The 5,891-nt window shown below is 57.2% G+C and overlaps 2 long non-coding RNA genes across 4 annotated transcripts in view; one reads left to right on the forward strand and one right to left on the reverse strand.

Annotated features, from left to right (window-relative positions):
- Positions 1–5,503, forward strand: part of LOC109323980 — a 10,644-nt gene extending 5,141 nt beyond the window's left edge. For all 3 annotated transcript variants that reach the window (XR_002104812.1, XR_002104811.1, XR_002104813.1), the window contains exon 3: positions 5,062–5,503. This is a non-coding gene — a long non-coding RNA (uncharacterized LOC109323980). The remainder of the gene's footprint in view (positions 1–5,061) is intronic.
- On the reverse strand, positions 3,007–5,062 carry LOC109323981. Its single transcript, XR_002104814.1, has 2 exons — positions 3,853–5,062; positions 3,007–3,584 (listed from the first exon to the last, which is right to left on the reverse strand). It is a non-coding gene; the product is annotated as an uncharacterized LOC109323981 (long non-coding RNA).
- Positions 5,504–5,891: the final 388 nt, after the last annotated feature.

The following is a 5,891-nucleotide window of genomic DNA, read 5'->3' on the forward strand; positions in this document are numbered from 1 at the left end:
GCTGAGCCGGCCCGGCCCGGGCTGGGAGCCGGGGGCGGCGGGCAGCGTGTCCCGCTACTCCTGGGTAAAGGGAGACTTTTAATGCGCGTCTAATTCACTCGTCGAGAGTTTTATGGAGGAGTGAAGAAGAGGACCAAAACAAAAAAGTATCTCCGGCCGGGGAGCGAGGACCTCCCCTCTCGCAGGGCCAGGTCAGGGAAGAGGAAAACCCAGGCGGGCCGGACCGGGGCCCCACACCTGAACCGGACGGGAGAGGCTGGCTGGGCCCCGGTTTGAGCTGGGCCGTGGAGCTCCCTCTCCCCGCACCCCACCCCAAGCCGGGCCCGGGCTGTCAGTGATCCTCATGATCAGGGTAAATAGGAAAGCTTGTGGCAAGGTTTTTTTTTACCCCAACAGATCCAGTTCCCTCCCCTTCGCGTGCTACCGCCTGGCCCTCTGCCCGCGCACGTGTGTTCGCTGTCCGCGTGTGCAGCCAGGACTGGGGCTGTCTGGACCCGGGCAAAGTTGGCAGTCTGTGCTCAGGAGACTCGGTGCCAGTAACCACGCGGCTGTGCTCATGCTTGCTGCACGCGGGATCGCAACCTGGGAGCCTCCCACGACACGCCTGTGTGAGCCCGCAGCCCCAGTGCACGGCGTGGACTCATTCAGGACAATCTGAAGTCTGCCTTGCTGGGTGCCGCTGTGGGCCCAGGCCCTGCATGCCCCGCGGGGAGCTGCTGTACATGTGTCTGTGCTCAGTGGGGCTTTCTGCTTGGGTGTGCACACATGTGAAGGCTCAGGGAAATGCACGCGCAGCCGGGGCTAGCCTGCCCGTCCTCGCACGGCCGTGGCCCGGGAGGCTGGCGGCTGAGCCTCCAGCTCTGCTCGGCCTGGTGCGTTAAGAGGCGGCTTTGTTGCAGAAGTGCCTCTCCACATTGTTGGCTTTTTTCCCCCTCAATGAGGCTGTAAAAGGTCTCCGGCTTGTCTCGTTTTTGTGGCAAACGCTCCCTTGTAAAGAGGAGAGGTTAAAGTGTCGGTTACTGAATAAAGAGCAGCACACGTGGGCTATTACCATTCAGGGCAAACAAATGCGGAGGGGAAAGCCAGCCGCAGCCGCAGCAGCAGGCACGGCCAGAGCGGAGCGGAGACGTGCCCCCGCCCGCTCCGGCCAGGGCCAGGGCCAGGGCCAGGGCCAGGCGGCCCGAGGAGTCTGGCCTGCATGTCGCCATCAAGCCCCCAGACATGGAAGCCACCCATGAGTCACAAAAGAGAGCGCGCGAGAAGGAGCGAGGGGGAGAAACGAGGGGTCTTAGATGGGAAAAAAGAAAGTAGCTTTAGGGGGAATGTGCTGCGGAGTGTGAAATTGCAGCCCGTGGTGCTCCATATTGTACCAGAAGCTCTCCAAAAAAACTCATCCTCCAACGTGACCAGAGGTGCTTAGAGAGCGGCGCGGGGGGAGGGGGCGGCTCGCTCTTCGCAGTCCTCCGTGTGAAACTAACTTTGCCGAGGGGCTGCGGTGCGGGCGCCGCTCGCCCCGGGCCCGGGGCTGAGCCGGCGCGGCCCAAGCCTGGCGCCTCCCTCCCTTCGATCGGGCCGGCTTCAGGGCTTCCTTTTCCCGTCCCTGAGTAATCACCCGATCACTTTCCCAGGGGTCACTAGGAGCAGGGCAGTAGCCAGCCTCCTCTGCAGGGTGCTGGGGAGGAGGAGGGAATTTTCCGTTCCTGCGCGATGCCTATCAGGGGGAAGAAAAACCTCCATTGCCCACCGCTGCCAAATCAGGTCCCCACCTCCGCTGGCTAGACCCGATCTGCCAGACGCGATGTTCCCCTAAAATTGCCTCCAGCCCCAGCAGCACTGGAGCCGCTGCCGGCTCGGCTCGGCTCGGCTCTCTCCCCGGGAGCAGCCCGCAAGCCGGCTCCTCGCTTTCCTCCACGACAAGGGATCCCGCGCCTTGTCCCCCGCGGCGTGCGGACCGCTTGCACAGATCACAAATATTAGCCGGGGCAGAATTTGTCCTGGACATTCAGTAACATGAGGGGAAGGGGCGGGGGAATAGGTGGGCCTGCTTTCAACCCCTAAAAACTGGCAGTGTTTAGGAGCGATCCCTGCAGAGGCTTGCAAAAAAAAAAAGGGGGTGGGAGGAGGCCACGTTTTTAGATCGCATCCATGTCTGCAATCTGCCCGCAACCGCCCGGTTCTGGAGCGATACATCTATCTCATTAGGCCCTTTCATGCGCTACAATTAGCGCGAGGCACAACATGCATAAACCCGACAACGCGGACCAGTGCCTGGTTCTGCAGAGGCAAGGATTTCGGTGAAAACCTTTTAAAGGCCTGGAATTAGCAAAAGGGCCTGCCTGAATCCTATTTCCACCACCCCTCCCACACACACTTTGGCCTTTAGACTCAGAAACCTTTTGTTGTTGTTGTTATTGTGACTTTCTTCCCACATGTGACATTAAAGAGGAGGCAGCGATTGTTAAAAATAATGTTTGATTAACCCCTTTCCGGGAGATAACACAGCTCCGCCGGGGTGGAGGGCAGCCCCGGAGTAGGAAGGTTGGAGGGTATGTGTATGTGTGCGGGGGTCTGGGATCAATAGGGAAGATTTTGGCTTGATTAGTCGGAGAAAGGCAGCTAATGAAGCAAAACCAAAGATCGGTATCACCGCAGCTCCCCCAAAAGTTTATTTTTCTTGAAATTTCCGCAGAGAGGCGGGTGCCTCTTTTGAAGTGTAAATGGTTCTAGGTGGGGGGGAGGAGGAAGAGGTTGGGTTAGGGGAAAGGGGGGAGACCCTCTTTGAAATAAAAAAAAAAGGAAAAAAGAGACAGAAAGGCTCTCATTTAAAGTCGGACGGAAAAAGCGACCAAGCCTGACCGAATGAGTTTGGGGGAGTTGCACCGAAAAGACGCGCAGGAGCTCCAGGCTGCCTCGAGCCCCGCGCTTGCCCTGGCCCGCAGGCACAAGAGCCTGTGTGCTGGGGGAGGGGGTCCCAAAGCCTCTCGTGGGTTTTTTTTTTTTGGTCCCCCTTGGGCACAGAAATTGTTCTGTGGATTTGACTGTTGACAAAGCAATTCTTCCTGGGAGGCGAGGGGGCACCAGGTGATCGCGTGGAGCGTGTGGATGGGGAAAGGGGGAAGAGGGGGTGATAGAGAGCTCTTCTGGAGCTTTGCCCCGCTTCTCCTTCTTGGGAGACACCGAATTCCCTCGTGTCCATATGAGAAAATTGCCCCGATTTACCTACATCAGAAGCTGATTTCGTTCAACCCCGCAACACCCCTGCGCGGCCACCCTCCTAGATCGCTTCCAGGTTCTTCGTTTCACTTGGATTTGATTTTGCCGTGTGCTCTTTTATTTTTCCTGCTGGGGCAAGACCGGGGTAGGGGACTAGAGGGTCATAGGGCCGAGCGGTAACAACCAGGCAAGCTCAGGGAGAAATGTGTCTTCTGCCTCTTCTCTCTGCGCCTCATCAAAGTTGTTGTCTCTTTAACATACAGTCAACAGTTTAAGCCCCGGAGCATCTTTGTCAAGACAAAGTGAATCCTCCCCGCGTTAAAGCCTGCGCGGGGGGGCAGGACAGTGAGGAAGGTCCCGGGGAGTGGACCCTGCAGGGGGGGAGTGGTTAGAGACTGATATGATATTGCAGAATTAGTCTTTCCTCCTCGAGGCTCGGGTCTGGGATTGTCCCTGGGCAGTGTCATTGTGACCACCGGTTTGTCCCGTGTTGGAGCTGATCCCGGGGGGTGGGAGAGGTCTGCTGGAACAGACTGGACGCCACCGGCTTTTCTCTCTCCGAGAAGGGCTGTGTTAGCAGCCCGCAGACCCCCGGTGGGAGATAAGGGGGTAAGGGCAGGACAGTGAGCGGTTTCGTACCAAATCCAAGTTGCTGCCGCGGGAGAGAAGCGCGTGGCCAGAGCCCCGGCCCGGCGCCTGCGTGTGCGGGAGCCGCCCGGGGCCTCTCGGCCGGTGGCGGCAGGTGCGTGTCCGCCGGGTCCTGGGCGCTGGCCGCGGCGAGTGGGTGGCGGCGGATGAAGCTCAAACCCGCTTCGCCCGAAACTTTCCCCCGCGCTGGAAGTTGCGCCGCATCAGCCGGGATCCGCACGCAAACCAAACCGCAGGGCGCCATCTACAGGCCGCGCCCGGGAAGGGCTCTTCCCCGGCCTCGCCGCGCCTCCGCCCGGCTCGCTCCCCGGCCCGGCCGGCTTCACCTGCCCGCGCGGCCCGGGCGCCTGCGGGGGAGGGGGGCTTCCCCTTTGATCCGCTGCTTCAGCCGCCTGGCAGGGGAAGAGCAGCCTTGAAAGTAGGAGGAGAAGGGGAAAGGGCAGCAGGGTCAAGAGGCGGCGTGGGCCGGGGGGTGCGTGGCGCTGAGGTTACAGTGGGACGCGGTGACTTGCAGAAAGGCCGGTGTAAACATGCGGGCTGTGAAGTGCGGGGGAGGAGGGAGCTACAGGCCAAAGGGGCAGTAGAAAGCCAGGCAGGTACCTCTCGCCTTAAAGGAGGCGCGGGCATACGGCAGAGAAAGGGAAGAGCTTCCAGAATCGCGCTCAAGGGACCTCCAAACTTTGTGTCTGGTGGAAATATGCCCCATGGCTGTTTCCAAAACCCCAGGCAGACGGGCCCACTTGCACTAATAATATTAATAGGAATAATAATAGTAGCAGTAGTAGTAGCAGATTGCTAGTCAGAAAGACAAACACCCCAGATCACCGTTAAAAAGCAAAAGAAAAATGAACTCTAGCAGCCAAGGTTCAGGCGGTGTCGTCTGGATACCTGAGCTGCAATTGCATTACTTAAGCTTTTTCAGATGTAGCCTCTAGAAACGTGGATTGCTGCCTTTCTCTGCATGTAACCATATATAGTGTCAAAAAGATTTTTTTAATCACCCTTTCCAAGCACAGAGGAAAGAGAGGCAGAGGGAGGGGGAGAAAGGGGAGAGAGAAAGAGAGAGAGAGAGAGAGAGAGAGATAAAACATCAGCTGAAGTGCCAAAATGATTTATGAGATGGTGGAAAATATTTCATAAAGATCTCTCGGAGATTCTTTACTTAACCAGTTAGAAAACAAAGGGGCTCTTTTGTGACAGATAAGCAGAGAGGTGGGAGAGGATGAACCGAGAAAGGAAGAGAAGAAAAGAATAATATTTCACACGATGATAAACTCATAAGGAAACAAAAATTGAGCTCACAGCAAATTGTCACCTCTTCGCATGGGTATGCCTACCCGCAGGTAGGCGCTTCTCTCCTGTGTTTCTGTTGCCTTTTTAGGTCAAAGCCACGTCTTTCCGTGTTAGCCCTGTTTCTGAAATACCTCCTAAATCCCGTCCCTGTAGCAAAACAAAACAAGTGCGCGTAGGGGAAAGAATCGGGTTATTTTATCTCCCTTTATGTTGACACACGCGCGCCAGACCGGCTCCCAGTGTTGCACTCCCTGCGATTGCCATGTGTCCGCCCAAGTCGCCCGCTTCAAAGCGACTCGCGAAGGTGTCTATCGCCCCCCTCCCCTTGTTGCCCCCTTCCCTCTATTTTAGAAATGAAGCCCCAAGAAAACTTTGGTGTGTTTCCAGTCCCCACGGCTTTAGCGCGACAGATCCCCTGGATCCTGGCGGTGGAAAAAGCCCCCTCCTCACCAAGGGACACGGGGGCTGGTGGTCCGAAAAGCCAAACGAAACTAGCACCAAGTCCGGGGTGTGTGTACGTGTGTGTGTGCGTGTGTTAAATAAGATCCCCAACAGCAAGTGAAAACGAAGCGGGGGCGGGGGGGTTATCAGTCTATTTCTCTGGGCGAAGCCAAGGCTCCTGTCTCCCCTGAATATTCATGATCCCCTCCTTATCTCGAGTTTATCTTATCTGCTAGTTTCGTTTTTTCTCTGTAGTTTTAATCCCAAACTCTCTCCTCCCCCCTCCCCTTTTACAA

This window comes from Crocodylus porosus, unplaced genomic scaffold (genome assembly GCF_001723895.1).
Source record: "Crocodylus porosus isolate Cpor-Errol unplaced genomic scaffold, CroPor_comp1, whole genome shotgun sequence".
In the NCBI taxonomy this organism is placed as follows: Eukaryota; Metazoa; Chordata; order Crocodylia; family Crocodylidae; genus Crocodylus; species Crocodylus porosus.